Raw genomic sequence first — 27,731 nt, 5'->3', positions numbered from 1 at the left:
CTCAATGAATACCATTCACACTGAATATCAAAATAAAATAATTGATAACATCAATTTTATCACCCAGCACCATTTGCTATACTCTATATTTTCTCTCCTTGGGGCTTTTAACGACTACCCCAAGCAGGGCTTCACATGTCATGTATTGTTTCTATGGTTATATGAATTATCGTTGAGATCCCTACCTGGTATAATTATCTTTAATATCCAAAGCTATTTAATTACATACTACACTGGGGTGATATTGGATGTGTAATGAGGGGTGTCTTGAACTGGGCCAGGTTATGTGTTTAGGAATGTTCTGAAACTTTTTTTAAACCAGGGCCCAATTTCATAAATGCTTAGAAGTTTTCTGTTAAAGGAACCATTGCCTTGGATCGGTCGATTTGGTCTTTGAAGAGCGTTCTGTAACCGTTTGTTATAAAATGCATATGGGTAGAAAGATGTTGTAAAAGTAGAATACAATGATCTACAACAGTATGCCTCAAAAGTGCGTGGTTTTCCTTTAACCTCGTCAACTAACACGGTCGGCCATTTATGGGAGTCACGACTAACACGGTCGGTCATTTATGGGAGTCAAATTTTGTACTCCCATAAATGGCCGACCGTGTTAGTTCGCAACGTAAAAGGAAAACCGTGCAATTTTGAGTGATACTTGTGTGGATCATTATATTCTACTTTAAAAACATCTTTCTAACCTTATGCATTTCATAACAAACGTTTTCAAACGCTTTTTATAGACCAACTCGTCCGATCCAAGGCAACGTGTTCCTTTAAGCAAAAAATAAGCAGGATATACCTGTCATAAATGAAAAATGTGGCATGCTAATTCGGATGATAACAAGACAAAATTAGGATACTCCAGTTGCAAGAAAGATCATTTGAAATGTAACCACATTGTTCCTTCCTTTATGATATCATAAATTAATAACTTATCAGTGTTTAAAGAAAAAAATGATTTTTGTTTTTAAATACAGGCATTTTCAGGATAAGCTAACAACAGCTGAATACCTGTAACAAGCTATTTGCAACAAATGGAAATTTGGTTGGTAATTTTGTTTTTATCAAGGAAGAAATTGCATGCTAAGCAAATTTTTGTGCTAAGCAGCTCTATGAAATTGGGCCCTGCTGTTCAGGGGAAAAGTTGCACTCAACCACACCAGTCCCAAAAACTTAGGGGCCTTTCTGAATTTCCATGGACTATCGTTAACTATTTTGTAGTTTTATACATTTCAAAACCATAGCAGACGTTGCATGTCGCATTACTTTTTGTGAATGACCACACAAACTTCACTTGGTGAAGAGCACTGGAGAGCCAGTGAAATTTTAAAACATTGTTAGAAATAACCCACTTCGATTTAAATTATGTAGTCCAGCTGTAGAGAAAGAGGAATTTGAGAAAGGCTTCAGACATGAAGAATTTCTTAGGCATCTGAAAGCACAAGATTTCATGCAACAAGGGTGTATTTTTCTTTCATTATTCTCGTGCAATTTCGAAGACCAATTGAGCCCAAATTTTCACAGGTTTGTTATTTTTTACATATGTTGGGATACAACAAGTAAGACAAAAATTAAGTTATGTTGTGTACACATGAATTTTAAAAATTTTCCCAAACGTCCAAAGTAAACTACATCTTCAACATATTTGTGAACATAATGATCTTTCTGAAATAATTACATAAAAAATATTTTTATTTTGTTTAAATTGTAATCGTTCCCGTATTTGAAAACCAATACTGAAAATTTATGCATTTTTTCTTCAACTCAACACGGATCAAAATGCGCAGTTCGCAGCGTGTGCCTTAATTTATGTCGTGTAAAATACGAAACAATTTCATCCTAGATGAACACAGCGCAGCCAGACATGCAGAAACAAAACCCGTCTTGACGTGTAATAAAAAAGGGATCTATCCTCGCTCTTGTCGACCTATTTCCAATGATCTTCCTAAATAGTTTTGCCTGTCATGTGGAGACAACGCGGATGATGTCCAAATGACGATAACTTCATCCCTTTCTTGATTGGGAGACGGAGATGCATTGAAATGAGCTAGTGTCAATAGACTGCAGGGTATGGTTAAGACTGCATGAAGTGCTGAGTAGACGAGCTGTTAATACCGCAATTATCCTATCACTTAGGGTTGCACTACTGTGGTGCATAGTGCTATTAAGATATCGATTGTTAATATTGATACGTCATCATTTATCACTTTTGGTTGCATTGGTAAAGCAATGAATGTACCTTTGCTTCTTTTTGTGGTGCATTGTGCTATTAAGATATCGATTGTTAATATTGATACGTCATCATTTATCACTTTCGGTTGCATTGGTGAAGCAATGAATGTACCTTTGCTTCTTTTTGTGGTGCATTGTGCTATTAAGATATCGATTGTTAATATTGATACGTCATCATTTATCACTTTCGGTTGCATTGGTGAAGCAATGAATGTACCTTTGCTTCTTTTTGTGGTGCATTGTGCTATTAAGATATCGATTGTTAATATCAAAATAAACCACAAGGGAAACTGACTCGGGTAATTTTTTTTAATGATTTTGGGGTTGAACAAAGGAATATTTACTAGAACGGGACTCGAACCAACGACCTCCGGAAAAAGGAATTAATAATATCGGTACCATCTTGTGAGGTTCTAACATAGCACCACAGGCCTGGAGTTTCATCTTTGAAAGGGCAAGACCATTTTCAGTTTGCAAAAAAACACTTCCATTGGAAAATCTTAAAGTTAATGGGAAACTTTTGAAGGGGCACCAAGGCCAGGACCAGGGGCGTTGGAGGCCATGGCTTCTGTGGCCTGCGTGTGATTCCAGGCCTGGCATTATTATGCTTTCTTTCAGTCTGTTTGTAAGTGTGATGAGCAGGGTGGCTTCTGTGAAATGACAAAATATCAATAGCTCACAAAAGCCCTTTTCACACTACAGAGCCATTTCCCGGGAAATAAACTCCCGGGAAAATCCCGGGAGTCTTTAACTCCACCGCCACCCCAGCAACCGTTCTCACTATCCCAATTTGATAATTCCCGGGAGTACTATTTTCCAGCAATATGCACGGTCGTTTCACACTTACGATCAAACCCCAGGAAATGTGAAGTTACCAATGTTTGTGGACGGAAGTCCGTTCCCACAATGCCACACGCCTGGCTGCAAAATCCTTGCCACATGCGACCCAAAATGGCTGCACATGTGTATTTGCGTGTTGTTATATTTCTGTGATTACGGCGGAGAAGAAGTCTTGCAGTTCGGGGAAGACGTCGCTGACGACTTGTCAGGAGAAGACGATTGCTGTGACAGTGTTTTAAAGACATGCTGTATAACAATCGGATGGAATATGTCATGCGATTGACGGGTTTCATGGCACTTGCTGGAAGAATTGGTCAAAGGTCAATCTGGTCTACCAAGAAGAGCGATCACTGGTATGGTGGGAGCAAGTTGCTATTAAAAAATGCGGAAGGGAGCTCTCTACTCTGCGACAGCTTTTTTTCTTTTGAGAACTGTAATTGAATGGACTTTTGTGTCCGTGTTTTACCCAGAGGTTTTGTGTTGGCATTCATCTCAATTTTTGCCTGTTCACACTATAGTTATTTCCCGGGAAATGATGTTTTCCCAGGAAATAATTAACCCTGCTCAGGGGCAGGGTTAAGGGATTCAACCCTGGGGTAAGGCCTAGTAATTTTTCAGAATGGCATTTTCGAAGGATTGCATAATAATGTCCATGATGTTAGGGCCAAGGTAATTAAAGGTTTTAGAGAAAAAAATACCGCATGGTCGATTTTGCACAATCTGACAATAGCAGTAGAAAGCAAAAGAAGCAATCTTCCCTTCCAACATCAACAGTGCTGTTTTCCCATTGTGCAAAGAAAGAACACTGAATAGGCTTTAACACTATATTGGCTAGCTTTTTTCATGGCTTCAAAAGACTTTTAATTGTATATGTTTCTTGAAAAAAAATGTTTGGCAGGAGAATGCTTATGCAATTGAAAATATTTAGGCCTTGAAAAACAAAACTAGTATCCTACCTACCTATAGTCTTTTTTTCCCAAGGTTTTCAGTTTTTTTCTGCAATGGGCAGGGGTCCGTTCATATCCAGCACCACGCAGGCAGTCAGCCAATTTTGAGAAAACTTTCCCGTTTCTTGTCGTCCCATCAAGTTGTTTTTGTACTTCATCATCGGCCCAAAGAGCAACTAGTTCGATATTTCATCGTCACTCCATCGGTCACTTTTACCCATCTTAAGTGAGGACAAATATTTAGCTAAAAATATTTTTTAATGACAACAATATCGGTCGAATAGTACGCATGTACGCCAACGGCCTTGAGTAAGAAGAAATAATACACACGTGGTGTACACACGAGAGGGCAGCTTGCCACAGCCTTGTTCACGCCAAATATATGATTCGTTTCTTACTTCATTCATGTGGTCTTATTTTTTAAATCATGTTTTTCTGTGTTAATTGCAGATTAAGTCACTTTTTTCGTACTTAAATGTAAACACTTTCAGAAAGAAAAAAACACAAAAGGGCTCATGTGATCGCGCGAATTATTTGGCGCGCTATTTGTGACGTCTGTGACCTTTCGAGATTAATGACGTCTCAGCACAGTGAAAGCAAAAGGTGGGGTAAGTTAAACCCTCTTTCGTTCTCACTAGCTGCTTTTCCCGGGAAAAACGTTTTTCCCCGGGGTTAACTCCTTTAACCCTACCCCTTAACTGGGTAAAGTATTTCCCGGGAAAATTTTATTTCCCGGGAATTTGCTTGTAGTGTGAACAGATCGACTAACATTTCCCGGGAATTTCCCGGGAAATACATGTAGGGTGAAAAGGGCTAAAGTGAGTTTATTGAACTCATTTGCACGATCCTGCAGTGTGGGTAAACATGCCACCACATGTTTTACTTTTAGGTCGGGTACTGGTTATAATTCATCTTGGTTCAATGACCTCAGGTGAAATCATTTATAATCATTTATATTTTCACCTCTCATGTAAACCAGGTAAAACTGATGCGAACTCATCTATCAGACTAATGAGCCAGGACCGTCAAAATCTGTACATTACCGACTGTGCAACGGTTTTACTAAATGAAAAACAGACTTGTGTAGCATCCCACCAAAGCCCTGTTTTTTAAAAATAAAGCCCATTGACCCATTCAATGACCAATGACTATAATGACCAAGGACTAAGACCAAGGCCATCATCAGCAACAACACCCCAGCCTTGCCAGTTCATTAATTGAAGCTTCAGACCATCAATTTGTCGGCCTTTATTTATTACAGAATACGGACACTATTATTTCCACTTCACTTGAGTTGTTCAAACCGTTTTGGTCACTTTGTCCATTAGCAGTTAAGTATTATGATCAGATTTCAACCATGCCCATCTCAGCAATATTTGCACACTTCAGCTGATAGTGGCCAAATGTGTTCATAAATGTTTTTAACCATTTAAAAATGGCAATTAGCATTCTAGTATGTGATTGAACCAAAGGTGCTCCAGATGTGAAGAGACAATTGTTTGCGTAAGAAAAACAGTAAGCTTGTGGGTACAACCAAGTACACAACTCTTTTGGGAGAAGTGTTAACTGAAGAAGAGACGGTGTGTTTGCATAAGGTTTCATTTAGTACTCTTGCTTGGGTCAAAACTCTCTGAAGGTCTCTGAAATCTTGGAGAAAGAAAAATAAATACGATCAAATAAACTGTGATGAAACAAGTTTGCCTCCTTCTCTCCCTTTTGCCTCATAACAACATATGGTGTTTGTTATTGTCATCTCTAAGGCCACAACTTTTCTCAATTATAATTTAATAATGACCCTTATTAACTATAGGGGTCTAATTGCTCTGCTTGACCAGTCATTGAAGATTAAACACTTTAGGAAATGGACATAACAGATGATGACCTTAATCACAAGTGATATTTAATATGGTCAGTCAGATAATTCGCAGGAAAATATTTTAAGTTAGTTTGGAGATGTCTTCTATTCTTTTTTGTAATTTTATTATTTCCAATATGTGGTTAACTCACACTTCAGAAGTGGCACTTTGTTTTTGGACTTACTACAAAACAATTTGAAGAAGGGGAGATTTTTCTCCTCATCTGGTTCTGAGCAGTGACTTGGTATTTGTCAAATTGTGTTTACTTGGGTACATACTTAACCAGGCCTGATACTTCACGGAGGCAACGAAGGCGATTGCCTTCGTTGCCCCTTGTCATTGCCTTGGTGCCCTTGAAATGCTCCAGTAGGAATTTACAATTTCCTCATAGGGTGCCCTTTGCCAAAGAGAAAATGCCTTGGTGCCCTTGCCCTTTCAAAAACGAAGCATACAGGCCTGCTTAACTCACCCTTTTCTCACACCCTTAACAAGATAACAAGAAACAGTTCTATTTGGAGCTTCAAAAAATGTATCTCGACAGAGAAATCAAATTGTAGCATTACAGTGAAAAACCCATCGATGTTATCATATTCATCTCTGTGAGGGCAGGCCATTTTCATTTTGCAAAGGGTCACTTTTTGTTGGAGAATCTCCAAGTCTATGGGAAATTTTGCAAGGGCAGGAAGGCGAAGACCAGGGGCAATAGAGGCCATTGGCTCCTGTAATTTCAGGCCCGGTTATCATCTAAAAATCAGTATGGTATAGGCATCTTCATACTGACACCTTCATTCAAAGGGACACATTGCCTTGGATCGGGCGAGTTTGTCTATGAAGAGTGTTTGAAACCGTTTTATTATAAAATGCATTATGGTTTGAAAGATGTTCTAAAAAGTAAAGTAACGGTCCACACAAATATGCCTCGAAATTGCACATGGCGACCTAATAGGGCACTCCAATTTGAAGAGTCAAATTTTTGGCTCCACAAAAAGGGACAACCGTGTTATTGTAAGTTCGCAAAGTAAAAGGAAAACACACAATCTTGAGGCAACGTGTCCCTTTAATGAAGTAGATAGCATTCATTGTTCGGCCTCTTGAGTGTGTTTTTTCCTTCTTTTAAATGGCAAATTTTCCATGTTTGAATCGCTGACTCATTCCGTCAGCAAAGGACTATTATAGCTGTACATTGGTTCGTTAAATACAATGGTTGGTCTTTTGCCATAACCAATATTAGTGTAACAAATTGACATCTCATTATGCAGTTGAAAATTTATTTTTATCAAAAGTACAAATTCAGTCTTGGACTTTTTTTCTACTGCGATTCAAATTACAATTAAGGATAGACTTCAAATTAAGGATTGACTTCTGTATATGACTGGGGACTGTTAATATATATTTTTATAAATTTATAAAAATATGCATGGGTCCAAGAGCAGTTAATGTTCAGTTTTAAAGATGATCGTCTTTAAAATTTTGTTTAACGTTTCAGTCGAACCGCTTATTAACGTGAATTAATTAAGCTTAGACAAAATCTCTTTTTTGAAGGAATCAAGCTACTTAATTAATTAATTTTTTTTTCATCTTGCCCAGGGCTTAAAATTATCACTGTACCACCGGCTCGAGGCCTATGATTTCATTGTGAGGCCAGTATTAAACACTCAATTGAACAAGCCTAGTGGTCTTATGTTTTTCCAATTGATTAAATCTCTTCATTGTGCAATAAATTTGTGATTTTTTTTTACTGTGACTGGGATAACTATCTTTCAATTCTCTTTCAAGAGTATAACTTAACTTAACTTAACTTACCTTAGACGCATCATTATTAAGTGCTTTAACACTGTTTCAAAGCGCTTTACAGCCAAGAAAACACATTAAAATGCAGGATACAAAACATGAGCAAAAATAGCAATTTGGTTTTAAAAATACACAACTGGAAAAATGTTGTAAAAAATTACAAAAAATTCATACTAGTATCAAACTCAATCTTCCCCGGAGTGCTGGAATTCACAAAAAGTTAAGACTAGTCTTATCTCGAGGTAGGACGAGTTACCCGTCCTAACTAGGGACCAGCCTTTTTTAATGTCTCCTAGGAAGTTAGGACTAGTACTAATTCTTTGTGAAAATCGACCCAGTGTTGTAGTCGAGACCTCTAAGTCCCAGACAGACACCAAGACTGAGACCTCCCCATTGGAGACTGAGACCAAGATCGAGACCAGTACTTCCGAGACCAGCCCTCTGACCCTGAGACATTTTGCATTCCGAGATCGAGACATCAAAAAAAGTTCTTGAGACGATCTTGAGACCGAGACCAGGTCTCGAGACCTACAACAGTGAATCGACCCATGGTCTTCTAACATCATTTCTGGTCCAGTTTCGAGCTACAAGCACTGCACTCTTGCGGATTTTTTACCCGAATTCAAACCCTGCTGCCCTTAACAAAATGTGTTTACTTTTTTACCAACTTTCATGTTAGTTAATTAATGTATAGTTTGTAAGAAGTGGAAACCAAATGACTTGCCATGAGATAAACGATATCATTTCAGGCCTGATACTTCAACAAAGGCCATTGCCTACATATGCCCCTGGTTCTTGCCTTGGTGCCCATGAAATGCTCTTAAGTAGAAGTTTACAATTTTCTCATAGGGTGCTCTTTACCAAAGAAAAAATGCCTTGGTGCCCTTGCCCTTTTCAAAAATGAAGCATACAGGCCTGTCATTAAGAAATACATGGAATAGTTAGATTCTTGTGTGTATAATTCACAATATTGAGAAAGAATGGAAAAAGGACATTGGCAAGGTACTGGTTGTCAACAAAACGCTATGTTTTGACGGCACACACCCAAGGCTAATACATTTGCATTAGGGCTTGTAACTGCAAAACGTAATTAACAGTCTTATTGTGTTAAATGTAATATCTGTCATGCATTAAGAGACTGCCAAAGTGAATTGGATGCTCACGTTGTTATTCGTTCTCAAGGGTGGGAAAAAGGATAGATCAAGAGGGCTGATAGGAACAATTAAAGACACACTGAAAGGATTGTGGAAAGTATAACAGTGTCTGACCTCCCCAACAAAATTATACACTGAACAAAATTGTGATAGTCGTTGATTTTGAGAAAGTCAAGGTTGATAGTCATTGTGTGAGTGCAAATACCTTTTAGTGGACAAAAAAAGCCTTATGTTTGCAGAAATGTCGTACAAACAAACCAATGATGCAAAAAGGTACGGAGCTTTGTGTTGTGGCTCCCTTGTGGGGAAACACTACACTTCTAAAAGATACAACGCTCAAATATACAAACATAACATGTATTTCACGTATGCTTGACTTTCTATAGACGATATGACCTTTGACGCCAAAACAAAACCAAAACATTCAATTTCTGCCCGACGACGGTGGGCGCATGCATCATCACGGTTTTGCACAAGTTTAGATTTGGAGTTATGTCATGGGTCAGCTTGCCTTTGATTAACTCTACCGTTGCTGTCACTCCTTTAACCAAGTTTCTCTGCGCGAATACGGCCCAGAAGATTTCAATAGAGGGTGGTTTACATGTAAACGAAGGGCACATAATCTATAAATTCATCATGTGGTGATGATAATTTGCATTCATAAAGCGTTAAATGTCTTCAGAAACCCCTTTGCTAAACTTCCAGTTTTGTGAGCACACTGGCTGTTGGGTTTGAGTTCAAAAAGGGTTTTGGGCAGCTATAGATCCAGGGACTGGTAAGGGGACACGCTGAACTTGTTATCCCCACGAGTTCATGTTTCATATTAGCCCTACCCCTTTTCTTCAGTTTAAAACCCTCCTCGTTGAATGTCCTGATCATGTGGCATTATGAAAAGTGAAAACAGACCAAACATTCACCATCATTGAAGACTTTGCGGTAAATGCTGCCAAAGTAGGCTACAATGTGATATCAGTTTAAGTGCTATACCGTACTGTATTTGGAACCAATGGGTCCCCACCCTCACCCTCAATTAAACAAAATTGTTAAAAGTACAAAACGTTTTTAAAATTAAAGTTATAAAAAAAATATACATTTTCTGTTCTGTTATTATTTTCATTAATTATATTAAATTTTGAGTAAATATAGTTTTGGGTAATAACAGTTTTTGTATATTTGTTTGTTTTTATTTGTTTATTTTATTCATTTATTTAATACAATTCTCGTTATCAAACCAAGTGATTTTCAAAAGTACCTTACACTGCAGCTTTGCCTTCGTCTTGACAACCTGTGAAGAGAAGATGATGAACTGAAATTGGCAAAGTCCTGATCATTTGTTTAAAAGTACAAGTAAACCTTTGGTTTTTTGAATTCTTGTTTTAATCCCATCTAAATGTAGATATAAGCAATAAGACTAGCATGTAAAAATTTCATTTCAACAGGTAGTAGCGTTTTTGACTACTGTCGAAATGCATGTCCACGCAGGAAGAATAATCTCTAATTAGGAATCAATCTGAGAATCATTTCCGTGCTGAAACATTTCTCAATTTGAATATGTTTTTGAATCCCTCTCTCTAAAAAGGTTAAGCGCTTAGGGACATGTTTGATTTCTATGTGTTATGCGCTATATAAGAATGGTTAATTATTATTATTATGCATTATCAAAAAAGCTGCTGTGCTTTTGACCAAGTAAGTTAACACGGTCATAAATTTCCCTTTAAAACTAATCTCCTAATGTTACATGACAACACTCACTTTACTGTTGCAACTCATACTGTGTACAGTGGCTGCGATAGTTTCAAATTACAAATTATAGTTTATTGAGAGTAAATGAAAGAAGGAGTTGATGTCGCTCAGCTGTGATAAGCTAGAAGGATGTCATAGACAATACTGAGATGAAGAAATATGAACTTGTAAAACGCCCCGGGAATTGCGTCTCTTCACTCGGTGCCAAAGCCGCAGAGCGGTACTTGTTACTGTATATGAATTACATTGCCAAAACTTGCATTAATGTTCATAAAATGGAACATATTAAAGATATGCTCTGTATGTGGCCTTTAGAGCTTTAAAGATAGTGTGTCACAACTGGTGATGAGTGAGGGTTTTTTCTTCTTCTTCTCTTTGGCTCTCTCACAGCGAGATATAAATGTTGGTCGTTCATTTGGCTGAAAATCAAAAAGCGTTAAATTTACCGTAAGGTTTTAAATACGTTTGTCCACAAATTCCATTGGGTATTGAGAAGTATACAAAAATAATAATTGTAAGTTTTATTCAAGTTCTACAAAAACAGTCGCAAGGAGTGAGTTTTTTTTTCTTTCATTTTGCCTCCCTAGGTCTCTCTTAGCAAGATAGAAATACCCCTCGTTCATTTGGCTGCAAATCAAAAGACATTAAATATACTTCTATGGCTTTAGGCTAAATTTTTATCCACAAATTCCACTGGGTTTTGAGAAATGAACGCACAATTAATTTGAAAGTTTTATTCAAGTCTACAAAAACAAGTTAAAGATGCTATGTCAGATTTTTGGCCGATTTGACCAACAAATTTTGATTTAAAATTAAAATTAAAATTCAGGTATTTTTATGGGGGTCGAGAAATGTACAAGCTTTCCTTTGAGCCATTGCTCGAAAAAGTCCACCAATTATTAGTAGCAGTGAAATAAAGTGCTCAAAATTTGTTTTTGTTGGGATCCCGACAATTATATCACGTGACCTATTCTTATGTGTTTTATAAGAAATGTTTTAAATTTTTGTCATGGTTCCTGATCATTAAAAGTAAAAGTTAGACTTCTTTTTCGTTAGAGCAGGTAATACTCTTTGAAATACCATTCACTCAAAAAAAATCTATTTTTTAATGTTTGGGGCCAAAAATCTGACATAGCATCTTTGAAGCCATTCTTTACAACAAGCTTCCAACATGTTCCTTGCTATGGAATCTAAAGACAAGTACAATCTTTAGTTACAAATTGACCTTTTTGAAAACAAACAATTTATACCCAAACTTGCAGATTGACAACTGTATAATGGCAAAGCCTACCCAGTTTTGCAAATGAGCTTTTGATTCTGATTTTTAATGCCAGAAATGATTGATTACCCGTTCAGTGTACAAATTATACCTAATTGGATTTCTAAGTAGGCTTGCATATTTGCACAATGTACACAGCTGTTTGCTCTGGTGTAAGTGCCAGTGCTAAAAAAAAAATTTAAAAAAAAACACCTTCAAAATACGGTTTGAAAATAAGTACTTGGTAATAGGAACATTTCTCCACTTAAAGAGAAGGTATACCTTTGGTAATTGCTGAACAAAATTAATTACCATAAAATCTTATTTTGAAAGAAGCACTGCAGCTATTGATAATGTGTTACATATTTAGAAACAAGGGATTTGAAAAAATATGCAATCTGAGAAAAGAAACGCTTCTGCATGAAATGTTTATCAGACTGTGTATTCCAATTAGAGACCATTATTTTTCGCTGCTTAACTGCATTATTAATCCATCTTGAAGACGGAAATTTAAGTCTGACCTTAAGTATGTAAACTGCGTCAACCATGGTATTTGTGATAGTGTAAAAACAGTTTTGTTTCGTAATCAGTTTGTTGAATGTGATGACCTTGATACTCTCGGTCTGCTACTCAGATCAATCTGACAATCCCTTTGTTTCATACTTTGTCAAGATGGTCTGGGGGTCATCTGAGACTGTCAGGGTTATCCTGTTTCATTATTTATGTGTTAATATCCCTTATACTGTATATTTGATGTAACTTTTATTAAAAAAATTATCTTCTCCATTTTTTGGAGGTTTTGAGAATATAAATAAACAAATAAATGAACGCTTTAGATTTTCGACAATCTCAAAACACTACCACAGGTTAGTTATATTGTATTATTTGTACAGGATTAAAACAACTGAATATTTCCAAAACTAAAGGCATACTTTGTCTTTAAAAAGTCTAAACACCATTTGTTATTAACATAACTATTTTGCGCTGTGAAATAATCTAGGATGACAGGTACTTTAAAGTACGTGTCACTACTCCTCCGACTACTTTTCCTATAAATATTACAGTCCCTTGCAAATTAATTCATATCATTTGTTTTATTAATAGGACTGATGAATCATCAACAAAATAATTATTAAATTTTTTTCTGAAGGCGCTCCAGGTGTAATGCTTGTATTGTAGTATTCGTGTCACTTCAGATTTAGATGCTGCGGACTGAAATGCTGTTTAAAACCGGCAGGGTGGTGGCCCTGTGACAAAGGCCTGAGCCGAAGTGTATACAAGTGTAATAGAGTAAGGTTAACAGAACTTAGTAATAGGAAGATGAGAAAGTACTTGACTTTGACTATCAGCTGTTCTGCCATTGAAATTGTTGATGATTTCAGACAAGTCTTTAAAAGCTTGTGCGATTCTTTTGATTAATCAGACGTGTACTTCTTGGATTCTTTACCCTAGAAGGGTCGAAGTGTTCTTAACGATCTGTTTAAGTTAATATCTCTACTCTTCCGTGATGGATGCACTTTAGTGTGACTCAGTATAGAGTATTAAGGATGAAAACTAGGAGAGAAGTGCCCTCTGAGGGGATTGACTGATGTGTACCTAGAACAAGAAGCAATTATCACAAAAGGAGAAAACTGAAACTGCTTTTGTTTTGTATCATCGACATCCATAATAAGTATCCATTAACCCACCCCCTAAATTCAATCCACACAATTTGCATGTCGTTATGAATTCCTGTGCATTATTAGGCGGCTCATACAAGATTGCTTTCAAGATAACCAGTGAAGCATTCCAGATTTGAAGTGGATAAATGTACTTGTAGTTTTAGAGGCGGATACTTGTAATATGTTTGCTAAACAAAATGTATGAATATTATTTTATCACAGCTAATCAAAAGATTTTCCAAACAAATTTTTGAAGAAAAGACATTTGTGAGCCATCTGGTTATTCTCCTGTCCAGTTCAATGTAAAAGGGCTAGATAGCACTTCAGTTAGTAGAGCACTGGCACATAAATCCTGTTCAGTTCAATGTAAAAGGGCTAGATAGCACTTCAGTTAGTAGAGCACTGGCACATAAATCCTGTTCAGTTCAATGTAAAAGGGCTAGATAGCACTTCAGTTAGTAGTGCACTGGCACATAAATCCTGTTCAGTTCAATGTTAAAGGGCTAGATAGCACTTCAGTAAGTAGAGCACTAGCACATAAATCCTGTTCAGTTCAATGTAAAAGGGCTAGATAGCACTTCAGTTAGTAGAGCACTGGCACATAAATCCTGTTCAGTTCAATGTAAAAGGGCTAGATAGCACTTCAGTTAGTAGAGCACTGGCACATAAATCCTGTTCAGTTCAATGTAAAAGGGCTAGATAGCACTTCAGTTAGTAGAGCACTGGCACATAAATCCTGTTCAGTTCAATGTAAAAGGGCTAGATAGCACTTCAGTTAGTAGTGCGCTGGCACATAAATCTGGAGGTCACAGGTTAGAGTGCCGCTTAGTCAATTTGTCTATGTTCAACCCCAAAATAGTTTTTTAAAAACATTTTGGTAGGGCAATATTTCTGTGATGACGCTTGTTGGCAATTCTTTTTTTACACATGATGATGCGTAATACTCTTGCCAGTATTATTCATAATTAAGTGTCTTTAATTCTGAATTTAGCTATATTTTTAGAACTGTTCATAAAAGCAAAGTGTACCAGGTACATCTTTAGACAGCAACATCTGTCCATTTACTTTCTGGACTATGATTAATAATATCATTGACATATTGTAATGAGACTCTCAATGTTTACAGCATTGGGAGGGTTATCTGTAAGTGAATAATACACACTTTCATTGATGGTGAAAAAAAAACAACACCCAATTTAGACAAATTCAATTGATGTAAACATTGCTCAACTCATGTCGTGTACACGTACAAACAGTTAAGATACGCCACACATGGCTTGTCGTACACAGTTAAGATACGCCATGTAATATTGTGAAAAGTTCCTTGACTCGGCTATCTGCTACTTGGCCCTCTGGAGTATTCTGCCATTCATCAAGCTAAGAGCCCCATGAAGATTACTCCATCAGCCCGGAAGACCCGAAATACCATCATGGAAGTTTGCGCACAAGAATGTCATCAACGGATATTTTGTTGGGGGTGGGGGGGGGGGTAGAAGCAGGGTGAAGTAAGCAACGGGGTCACGCATCGGAAATGACGCTTATTTTGTTGATGGGTTTTTCTCTTTATTTTGACACGGATCATTACCAGATAATCTTCCACTTTAATCACCCAATCTGTTTTCTTTCCCCCAAGATCTCATCCACCCTGTACCACAAGAAACCGGGCTGAAACGGTTCAGTGACGTTAGTGTTGTTTGTTGATTCAAAATCACTTAAAATTCTTCAAAAACTTTCTAGGGTTATTCTAATCCATGAGGAGTTGTTTGTGTTGTGTCAGTACTAGCAGTTCACCCATATGCTATGCACACAGACAATTTTAAAGCATGTGACGAATGGTTCCTGGTTAAAGATAAATATGACAAGGAAAAAAAGGACAGGATTTTATTTAAAATCCCACTAGAACTATATAGAGATCGTGTTGAAGAATCTTGATGTAAAATTGGCAATGCTATGCACAAACCCGAGTTACGAATGTGAGCTTAAACCAAAATAAAATGGCTTCTGGTTGCATTATCCATTTGAAAATATCTTGTAGCCTAGTGAAATTTCTAGTAAATCAGATTTCCTTGGAGAGGAAAATATCTTAGACGAAAACAACACTTTTTAGGATGATCGGTTTCAAGTGCAAACAGTACCAAACACATCGACCTAATTTACGTTATCCCGATTGCCACCAAAACTCACAAACAATGTTGTCTTTCAATATTCATCTGCTTGTATCCGCCATTCCAAGCCTAGATTGCTTTATAATGATCTCATTAATCTGTCGTCGTCCCACAACCTCCAAAAAAAAAAAACCTGTTCAGGTTTTTTTTTCATCCAGGAATACCGCTTGCTGTGTCCATCCATATACACCAACGAAAAAAGTGAGAAGATAATATACCGTCAACCCCTCGTCCTGGGTGCACTGACTTGCATAGCGAAGTAGATAGTTAAAAGACTATGAATGATTGAAAACTCTCAACTTGTCCTTAGAATATGAAGCGTATCGCAGCATTGTGGGGGTCTGGATTTTTTATTTATGGAGCATGACAGGTTGTAATGTCTAGGATGGTTTCATTCATCTGTTTACCTCTTTTGAAGAGTGTGGAGGGCCCTATTTCATAAAGCCTGTATTAAGCAAAAATATTTGCTTAGCATGAATTTTCTTCCTTGATAAAAAACAAGATTACCAACCAAATTTTAATTTGTTGCATATTGCCTGTTACTGGCATTCAGCTGTTGTTTGCTTATCCTGAAATTCACGTGAAAATTTTGTTGGAAATCATGTTTTTATTAAGGTAGAAATTTCATGCTGAGCAAATTTTTGTGCTTACAGGCTTTATGAAATTGGGCCCAGTTGGTTCTCAGTTATGATACGGTATTTGTGTTGTATAAAAAAAAAATTACTTGAATGGGTGAAAATTATTATTGGGTCTGTTTTATCGGTTGGACCTTTAAAAATGTGATGTAGATTCAATATCAAAATAATGATTTGGTTTTAAGTGCAATCAAGTTGTTTCTATCAGAATATAATTCACAAATGGGAGACTCTGGAATGCTAGGTGGCAGCATACTTACTAGGTAAATTTACAGTGTTAAGTCTGCTGACACCTAGCATCCCAAATAAACACCCATCGATGGATTAAAAACCATGAACGTGATGGATTAAAAACCATGAACGTGATGGATCACAAACCATAAACAAACAAAACATTTATTATTGCATGATCAGATTGGCACAGTAGTACCTTTCCACGCCTTCCACCTCTAAGATCCTGGTTCGAATCCTGCTAGAGGCACAATGTGCATCGGGTAATCAGTCCCTATCTGATAGCATGGGTTTTTACCTGGGATATTTCTCTGGGGTTTTCCTCCCACATCTTAAACTGAAACGAGTACTTCTTTTAGTCGTCTCTCCATAGGATTCATAATTGGCTGGTAGAGTAATTAAATACGCTTTTTCTAAGAGTCATTGGCTTCCCAACCAAAATAAACTAATGAAATGAAATTTTAATTACTGTTGTTGAACATATTCATCCAGAAAAGTGAACAGGTAAACATAAAAGGAGCGTATATTGCTCGACAATGTACCGTAAAGAAGAAAAAGGGTAAATTCCCCATGGATTTTGTGTCTGTTCATTCAGGAATGTGTGTATCTTTCAACATGAAGGATAAGTATCCAATGACGCAGCCATCCAATTATCTTCAAGTGTGATCTCTTTTGATTCACCTTTGGGCTGTTCACTATTAATTATTTATTGATTATGTAATTGTCAAGGTTAGGGGTAGTTGTCTGGTTTTTGTAAAGCTGTGTTTAGGAGAGCATCCATCGACTATTGGAATTGGATAGATGGTTTGTTATGTGATGTAAGCTTTTAAAGGGATGGACACATTGGTAATTACTCAAAGTAATTGTTTGCATAAAAACTTACTCAGTAACGAGCAATGGTTAGCTGTTGATCGTATAAAACCTTGTGAGAAACAGCTCCCTATGAAGTGATGTAGTTTTTGAGAAAGAGGTAATTTCTCACTCAAATATTAAAAGACTTCATACCTGAAGCCTTTATGCATATCGCAGCACATAAATTGTGCATCAAGAGTGTTGTTTACTTCTTCATTCTCTTGCAACTTTGATGACCAACTGAGTCCAAATTTTCACAGATTTTTTATTTCTGTATATTTTAGTGATACACCAAGTAAGAATACTGGTCTTTGACAATTACCAAAGGTGTCCAGGGGTCGGTTTCACAAAGAGATGGGTTAGGACCAGTACACTCATCCTAACTCAGGATAAGACTCTTTGTGAAATCCACCCCTGTGTCTGTGCCTTTAAGGTTGGCTCAACTAGCCAGGTGGTGGTCCTTGCTCTATGGGTGGACAGACAAGGCAGGTAGCCTTGGGAGTTGACCATGAAACAGGTGACCTCAGTGAACTAATGGCCACCATTAGGCTGGAGTTTTGATTATAATAGAGCCTGGTTTTAATGGATCCAGGCTGCTTCATATGAACAGGTATCTAACATCGGGGACAGTTTGTGGGCAAGTTACCATGCGGCAGATGGCCAAGAAGGAGAGTTGACTACAGCCCCTTTCACACGAGAGCAATTTAGCAAGGGTCCCTTGCTAGACTGTGGCATGGTTTTACAAAATGTACCTCGTATGAAAGGACATCAATTTTTTTTACTGTCCAAGTTCTCTTGCAAAATATTGTCAAACTTTGCGACATTTTTACAACCATGCTAAAATTATGCAAGGGACCCCAGTTAAATTGTTGTTGTGTGAATAGCACTTTTGAACCCAACAGAGGAATTTTCAATACTAAACAGGTGGCTTCAGTGTGGACAGGTGTCATGGAGGATATATAGTCCACATAACTGACCATAGAGAAAATGTACAGTGCATATTGTACGGTATCAGTATGCGGGCACATGACACCATAGACTCAGAGCAAGGAAAATTTGATCTATGATAAGACAAAGTTGACCCAATGTTTTTTCGCCTCATTTTTGCAAAATTGTTCCATAAGACAGGTAAATCACAACAGGTAATCTCAATTGAAAATTAATTATTTTTACCATGAGATGATAATGATATCAAATGTGCTCTCTGCGTTGACAAATGAGTACAATACAAGACTAAATTCAAAGTTCATTACTGGCTATAAAGTTTCTACCAATCCTCCAGACTTAACTTATAATTATTTTTATGCCTTATTCAGCTCAATTACTATCAAAATAAAAAAACGCCATATTTACCACTGATGATGATTTTGACTGTTGCAATTGAAATAGAGCCCGATGTTAAAATGTGACAAAAATCCCTGGAAAAACATTACTATTTTTTTTTCTTTCTCATTCTCAATTCAATAAAATGTGAGACCGATTTTTTAATGAAGTTTCCTTGGCTGTTTGCCATATGTTTACAACTAGATTCCACCAACATCATCTTCCCGCGGACGATTTGACGTTTCCCTTATTAAGAAGAAGCAAGCTCTTCTATGAAAACCCTTCAAGAAAGCATTGTTTTGAAAGCAGTGATAATGATGGACACTATCAGATGACTTTGTACTTGAAAATGATATCCGTATTTAGAGCAGGGATCAAGGACCCAGAAGTAGGGACTATATAAGCTGGTGTTTTGCCTACCACTTAAGTCATCAAGTCCACTTATGTTCCCCTGCTGGGTGAATGCCAGCAGTTTCATCATCACACACTGTGAACCAGTAATCCTGATCCCCTACCATCTGCTTGGGTTTGAAATTCAGCCCAGATGGCCCCTCTCTCTTTCTCTCTCCGACATCTTACATTCTACTGCCCTGAGAACGATGTGGTTTTGTATCACCCTGGAATATTAACAACCTGTAAGACACTTTTTAACTTGACCATTCTACCTCCATGGTTTGATTGAATTTAAAACCCACTGATGCTGTGTGGATATAAATTGCACACCTTGTCACCCTTGCCCTCTGCTGCCAGTTAAATGATTTGATAAACTCAATCAGCTGATTTTGGTTTGAACCAAAATGTAAGAAATGTGTGTGTACATTACATGGTTTTTCGCTATTTTCCCCTGACTCACACAATACCTTTAAAACCAGGTCAGTCAAATTATTAGTAGGTCATCCAGGGACCGTCTTAATACTAGTTTCAATAATGATAGCAAACATGAGGTGAGAAAGTTAGAACTACCTCAAGGTGTGGTCACCCTCCTCATCCCCAAGTCAAAGTTGCAGGTATTTCTTGATTTGTGGACTCCCTAATGGATGAAATACCTGTGCATGTTTAACCATGGAGCTATACAAAGTCTAGCTCCATGGTTTAACTTTCTCAGGGTCAAAGTCAACTGTTATAAAAAAACTTTCCTTGACTGTATTACTTGCTGTCTTTTATCGCCTTTGTCTTTGTTGATGTTAGTTCAGTTGATAGTTACAGTAGCCAAGAAACCTACTCAACGTTGAGGTCGAGAAACATAAACGAAAGATATGCCAAAGCAATATTAACCTTGTAAACATTGACTCTTGAAACATTAATAGCGATGCTGTCACTAAAAAAAGGGGAGTTGTATATTGGTCACTAATAATCATACCTTTAAAGCCAGTGGACACTATTGGTAATTGTCAAAGACCAGTCTTCTCTCTTGGTGTATCTCAACATATGCACAAAATATCAAACCTGCGAAAATTTTTGCTCAATTGGTCATCTAAGTTGCGAGATAATAATGAAAGAAAAAACACCCTTGTCACCCGAAGTTGTATGCTTTCCGATGCTTGATTTCGAGACCTCAAATTCTAAATCTGAGGTCTCGAAAATTACTTCTTTCTCAAAAACTACTTCACTTCAGAAGGAGCCGTTTCTCACAATGTTTTATTCCATCAACCTCTCCCCATTACTCGTTACCAAGTAAGGTTTTATGCTAATAATTATTTTGAGTAATTACCAAAAATGTCCACTGCCTTTAATTATCTGGCATCTGTATTATGTAAATTACAGTTTTGGTTACAAACTATCCCGTAAACACACGAGGGTCAGAGAGTCTGGATCTCAAGTTGTGATAGCCAACAAAAGACCAGTGGCATTTTGTGTGGCTGATATGCAGACAAAAATAACAGCGATCTCAGACTTGAAGTCAAATCTACAATATTCCGTTACCTGTACTTTGTAATGGAAGTGCACATTTCCTAGGACAAGTGTGGGCTTGCACATACAATACATAAAAATCCCCTTTGGATTCCTATACCTTTGCATACACTATTGACTCTTGGCTTCATTGACCTGGTTTGACCCCTAACCCCTGCCCCCACCTCATGGCCTCCTTGTTGGGAAAACCAGCTGTGGAAACAAAAGAAAGCCCCAGGCTTTGCATTCCCACAAGATAATATTTTAACAGAAGGATGGGAAGCTTTGGTAGTGTTAACCTCAATAGGAATAATGGTGATACCTTAACTTAGATCCACACAAATGATTGAAACAAGATAAAGAGTCCTCCATGCTATGACAATTACAATGTATATTAATTTTGGTTTTTACCCATACACCGATGTGTGTTAGCACTGTATACTCAGTACTTTCCCTGAGTCCTGTGAAAAAATATCACAGGCATGTTACTCGGGTGCAACGATATAAGATATAAGTGTTTGGGTAAAAACCAAAATTAATATTCTTTGTCCCCGATGCAAATTTAACATCTCTTAAATTACAATGTACCTTTTTTTTCTGTATCTGATAGACCTTTCTTTTGCAACATCACAGCCCAGGTTTTTACCAACTGAGGTTGAAAAACTATGGAAAGCTATCAATGCAAGGCAAAAACAGATAGCTATACATAAATTCCTAACAATGTTACACAAATATTTAAAAGATAGTGTCAAATTTGTTGGAAACAAAAGAGATATTTGAGTTAATTGACAGTTTGCAGAAAATGTTGAATTTGTTCACAACATCTGTTAACACAACTGAATGTTTTGCTAACATTCGGTCGTCCATGCCAACCAGTGCAGTTTGTTTATCAACAATGGAAAGGTCTATGGACCCAGGTCCAGTTGTTGGCCAGAAGCGAAAAGTTTTCTCCGTGGTTTAGGGAAATTAGGGCATCCTCCTGTCACTATTTATGTGAATCATCTTGATGAGCGAACTCCCTAAACATATCCACCACTTTTCAAATGCCAGTAAAAACAAAGGGGAGCAATAAGCATAATTCTGTCCATCCAGTTTGGCTGAACACTGAAGCAACATCGCAACACGTACACCACTTCAAGTCATATTAGTTCAAAGTCCCACGTATGTTAATGACATTGTTGAAAGAAAACCATGAACCAGTGAAAAAAGTGGCGAATTAATGACATGACAAGCTGATAAATATGGTCCTACTGGTTTAGTTTAGTCACTAAAAAATGGCAAATCTTGTTTTTACTGTTATGTGAACCATGTGAACTAAAGGTTTGTAAATGGACTAAACATATTTTCAGTAAACTTGGGCAAGTTGTTTCCCTGTCATAGCTTCTTGTTCTCTTCTGTGGTTTGGATTAGTTATAACTGTTTGTAACTTCTCCAGTATTGCAAGAAGTAGTTTTCTGCATTTGGGAAAGGTAAAATACCCATGCTGATTCTACAATCACTCTGTCAACATATCATGAATGGAACTCAAGTTGTAATTCTTTTCTGTGGTTTGTAACTATTAGCGGTTAACCAAAGAATGTTCATGTTGTTCACAGCAACAACGTTTTGTGACATTGAAATTGTAGTTTTGGTGTTGATATTCAAACAAATGACTATAGCATGGGTTTAAATAGTCTTAAATTTCATTAACAAAATAGAAAATGCATAAATATTACTTGTCCAAAATATGAGTCCGTTTTAAGAGAAGGTTTTGTGTGGGTTTTTGGAGCTATATACAGAGCTATTATAGAATCTACTTTGATGCAACCATGATACAGTAAGGACGATGCAACCATCACAAGATGGTTCTTTTGAAAGTCAGATTATGGATAGGTTTGGTGTTCTTCTGATTTCCGATTATTTTGCTCTCAGAAAAAGGGCTGTACTATAGTAGTTACTACAACTGTGTAGGCCTACTTCAGGCCAGCCCTGTCCTCAATAAAATTGTCCTACTTTTTTTGTCAAGGGTCAGTATCACACCTGAGATCATCAACCTCATGATATCATCCCTTTACGATGTTAGAAACTAGTTTAATGAACGACATCGGCTTAATAAATGACTGTGTTTGGGGTGTAGGAAATATTATTATTATCTTAGAAAACAAGTGTTTGCCAGGTACGTTTTTGGCAGCTTCAGCTCCCCAGCTCAGGTATAATAATAAACAGCAGCATAAACAACAGGTGGGGTACCACGCATTCCTCAGCACTGGAAGGTGATGGATAGATGTTCAAGTGGTCTGCAGTCCTACTTTAATAACCTCGGGCCGACCATTTGGTCGGAGAGCATATTTTTTCATTTCGATGTGGATTTCTTCTGGAAATTCCTTTGTGATATTTCATGTAGGGGTGGCTGTCACTCTTTAAGTTCAACTCAGACGTTTGATTAATGTGCTTATTGTTTCGACTGTTTTCAACTTCACATGGCATTCCTAGGCATTTATTAACTTTATATCCAATATATGGATTTTCTCAGGGGAGGATGGGCGGGGCAAAGGAGGGACACAAACCCCTCATACCTGTTTTTAAATTTATAGTCAACATCTTGCAAATTACCCTAATTGACTGTTGAATTCCAAAGAGTTGAGAAGGAAAGCGTTTCGTTTTTCCTATTAATCGTACTCAAAATAGAATTGTCACTTCTCAAAGAGCACTTCATCTTTTAGACTCCTGGCAAAATAAAACATATAACCCTTCCTGCATCACTTCATACACAGGTACACACAAAGTCATTACTCTGACAAAAAAAGGCCTTAAGTAACCTCAAACACAATACAGAGTGTTTACTAATATTCCATTTTAAGTCAGCTTTACAGATAAAGACACTGTTTCACACCTTTGGTAATTGTTACAAAGACCTGTGTATCCAAACATATGCATAAATAAACAAACCTGTGAAAATTATGACTTAATTGGTCACGAAAGTTGCAAGAGAATAATGAAAGAAAAACAACCCTGTTGCACAATTTTGTGTGCTTTCAGATGTCTAAATAAAGGCTTTCAGGCCTGAAGTCTTTACATATAATATGAATGAGAAGTTACCTCTTTCTCAATTGCCAATAGTGTCCAGTATCTTATAAATCTAAGCACTAACCTACTTGTTTTCCCAAAGCTGTTCCCGGCAAGCAGTGGGATCTTGTGATCATCCCTAATTTGAAGATCAAGTATCCCTTCTCTCCACCAATCATCACCCAGCAAACGTTTGGCAGTTGATGACATAGTCACTACTGGCTGTGCAACCTTCCATGTATAATACCACCACCACACAAACCCCTATAGTAGGCCCATCTCTGTTGTGTATGTATACTCACTAGTCTACTCTGCCAGTGAAATAACAGCTTGTCCAATGGTGTAACATGATTCAATAAGTTACCGGGCACACTAATCTGTGGAATAGGACATACACTTGGTGTAGGTACTCACACAGGATTGGACAGCACGTCTCTCATGTCTCTATATATGCCTTCTTCATCGTGTGCTTCTTTCTGCCGTTTTTCTTACAGAACTGATTCTTTTGAAGAGGAAGGACATTTTAGTTGGAGTGTAAGCAGTTCTTTCCTATAGAGAGAAGGAAATTGTAAGTAGAATTTGACTATTTAGAATTAGAACTTGTCGTGTTTTGTTCATTCTTGGCAGTCTAAATATTTGCCTGAAGTCCACTTTACCTCTCATGGGTTGATGATTTGTGTGATGTGTGAGTGAGACTGTGTTGTTAGGGGATTGTACATCATATGTGTCCTTGTTGTGGTTATTGGGAAAACCATCTGGGGTCGATTTCAGAAAGAGCTAGGACTAGTCTTATCTCGAGTTAGGACGAGTTACGAGCCCTAACTAGGACTAAGCTGTACGTATTTGATATCTGTTAGGACTAGTCCTAACTCTTTGTGATATCGACCCCTCCTAGTGCCCCTAGCCCCAAGACCATGTGGAACAGCAGTCAAACTGTGTGTGTTGCATGCTATTGTAAATGTCTACCAAGAATCAGGAAAGTTTATCTGTGTGCTCAAATATTTGTTCAGTTTTTTTCAAACACAAACTGATTATTATCCCCTCTCCTAGCTATACATGACTGGATAAATCCTCCCCTTCATGTTCTTTTTACTTTTAATTAAATGCACTGGACACTATTGGTAATTACTCAAAATAATTGATAGCATAAAAACCTACTTGGTAACAAGCAATGGAGAGCTGTTGATAGTATCAAATTTTGCGAGAAACTGCTCCCTCTGAAGTAACACAGTTTTTGAGAAAAGAGGTAATTTCCCACTCAAATACCAAAATACTTCTGGCCTGAAGGAAGCTTTTTTTATTGGCATCTGAAAGCACACCAATTTGTGCAACAAGGGGTTTTTCTTTCCTTATTCTCTTGCAACTTTGATGACCAATGGAATAAACATTTTCGCAGATTTGTTATTTTAAGTATTTAAGTGGGATGCACCAAGTAAGAATACTGGTACCAAGTAAGAATACCATGGCTGTAAAGAGTTTCTACCTCAAATTATGGAGGTAGCTCATGCTCGAATGGTGACAAATTTAACAGAGCATTGCAGCACAACTCTGCTTCCTCCTGGCTGGTTGGCATTTTGTAGTCTTGAAACCTACAAAAGCATTGTAGGACCTGTTTTAATAATAATTTATAATAATAATAATTGTGGCTTCTTATATAGCGCACATATCCGTCACCCTGACGCTCCTGGCGCTGTTACATACAGTATTTCCTGCCAGATGTGGGACTACGTTTTTGAATTATGAGACCTAATTCTGATAGCACCATGTAATGCTTTACAAGGTGCTGTGGCGCAATTTTGCTGCCGATCGGACCAGGAACACCAGGGCGAACCCCTACTCTTTTCGATACGTGCACTGGGTTCTTTTACATGCGTTACATAACACATGGGACCAACGGCTTAACGCCCCATCCGAAAGACGAAGCAATGGTTAAGTGTCTTGCTTAAGGACACAAGTGTCACGGCTGGGGATTCGATAGGATTCCCCTTTCCAAAGTTCTTAAAACCTTGATTATATTTTGTGTTGGCATATAAGTTAAATTTGTCACAATATCAGGCACACTGCCTGTGAAATTTGTGGAGCAAGAACACTGTTGCTCATCTCTACTCTAGCCATAGAGTTATATATAAGAACTAGAGAGCGCACGAGTGATGCTTCGTGCACAAACGCCATTGGACCGCAAGATGACAAGCGCGTCATTCTGCACGCGCGTTGAATATAAAATACACGTTTGAGGTTTTTTTTATTGAACGCTCATGCGATGCTGTTTGTTCAACTTAAAAAATGGCCGCACAAACACACGCTGTGAGATGCCAGTTTTGTCAACTTAGGAAATGGCCGCCGGGGCGCGTATATAGGCAAGTGCGCTCTCTAGTTCTTATATATAACTCTATGACTCTAGCCTATGTGTCCCATGTATATCATAATTTTCCCCTTCATTTTCTGAAACCCAATTTAATTTCCAATCAACTTCTAGAGAGTCTATCGATTGTGTTTTCCCCCCAGTTCAATTAGCTGCATCAAATGTTTTAATACAGTTGGCCTGCTTAATTCTCAAAGTTGTTGTTTCATAAAAGACTGTTTGTATGGATTAGGAGGGAAAAGTGCAGTTCACCTCCCCAGGGCATAAGTGGGTTACTCCTAGAGTTGGTCAAAGTCAAAAGTAACAATATAGTGCACTGAATATTGAGGAATGCAGGATGAAAGAGTGCCCAGTATCATTTCTTTTTTCTAGACCCCGAGGCTTGGGTGTGACTTATCTATAATCTTGAGTCAACTCAGACATTCCTTTAAGTTTCCTGTGCATAATGTCTATGTATTGTTTCAGTTCAGTCAGCCAAACGAATGTTTGTGTTGGGTTGTGCATAACATTCCCAAGTTACTGGAATGAGGTCATGGTTTGTTTGACCCCCTCCCTTCTTGGGTTGTCATAACAGACCTATTTTAAGTTACTAGGTGCAAGATGAATGGATAGATTGTAAAACTTGTCTGACCATTGACCAATGGGAGTGATGGTTTCAATCACATAAGGCCATTGTTATTGGCTGGTTGAGTGAGTAATTAGTCACAGCCTCCACAGCTATTGGGGTTGAAAAGTAAATCATATATAGTTAAGAAGACTAGAGCATAAATAGCAAGGGTATCAGTAAAAGTTACCATGCATTATTGGTCTTAAAGACAGTAGACACTATTGGTAATTGTCAAAGACTAGTCTTCACATTTGGTGTTTTTCAACATATATGCATAAAATAACAAACTGTGAAAATTTGAGCTCAATCGGTCGTCAAAGTTGCAAGATAATAATGAAAGAAAAAACACCCTTGTCATACGAAGTTGTGTGCTTTCTGATGCTTGATTTCAGGACCTCAAATTCTAAATCTGAGTTCTCGAAATCGAATTTGTGGAAAATTACTTCTTTCTCGAAAACTATGTCACTTCAGAGGGAGCTGTTTCTCACAATGTTTTATACTATCAACCTCTCCCCATTACTCGTAATCAAGAAAGGTTTTATAATGATAATTATTTGGAGTAATTACCAATAGTGTCCATTGCCTTTAATGGAAATGCAAAACAAGGTTTTGTTGTTACTTCATAGCAGATGGCTTTATCTACTCAAGGTCTAAACATGGGTTTGGTGACAACTATTTGAGCTCAATTTAATTCAAAATATAAAGCTAAGCATATATTATGAGTATGTGACTAAGAAATAGAAAAAGAGTACCAAGACTCCAGCCCCTAATTCAGGAGAGCAGTTGGGTCTACCACACTATGCATGTAGTATAGGGCATGAACTATACTGCTATCTGATGCTATAAGCTCTAGATCCCAAGACCTTGAATCAGTCTTACAAAGCCATGAACCTTCATGTACCTAGCAGTAATGTCTCTACCAAAAGTTATTGTCAATGTCAGCAGCCACCAAAGGTCATTTCTATGATTTACTACCCATATCAAACATTTTTCCCCTATACATTCATGTTATCACTATTGGACCACCTGGCCAGTTTTGGCAAGGGGGTTGATGGCTTAAAGGCAGTGGACACTACTGGTAATTGTCAAAGACTAGCCTTCACAGTTGGTGTATCTCAACATATGCATAAAATAACAAA

At 37.5% G+C, this 27,731-nt stretch overlaps 1 long non-coding RNA gene across 1 annotated transcript in view; it reads left to right on the top strand.

The window, feature by feature from the left end:
• Nucleotides 1–24,188, top strand: part of LOC117291911 — a 48,122-nt gene extending 23,934 nt beyond the window's left edge. The window contains exon 3 of the long non-coding RNA XR_004519220.1: nucleotides 24,118–24,188. This is a non-coding gene — a long non-coding RNA (uncharacterized LOC117291911). The remainder of the gene's footprint in view (nucleotides 1–24,117) is intronic.
• Nucleotides 24,189–27,731: the final 3,543 nt, after the last annotated feature.

The sequence above is a fragment of the Asterias rubens genome, chromosome 6, assembly GCF_902459465.1.
Source record: "Asterias rubens chromosome 6, eAstRub1.3, whole genome shotgun sequence".
Taxonomy (NCBI): domain Eukaryota; kingdom Metazoa; phylum Echinodermata; class Asteroidea; order Forcipulatida; family Asteriidae; genus Asterias; species Asterias rubens.
This window is presented reverse-complemented; position numbering and strand designations above follow the sequence as displayed.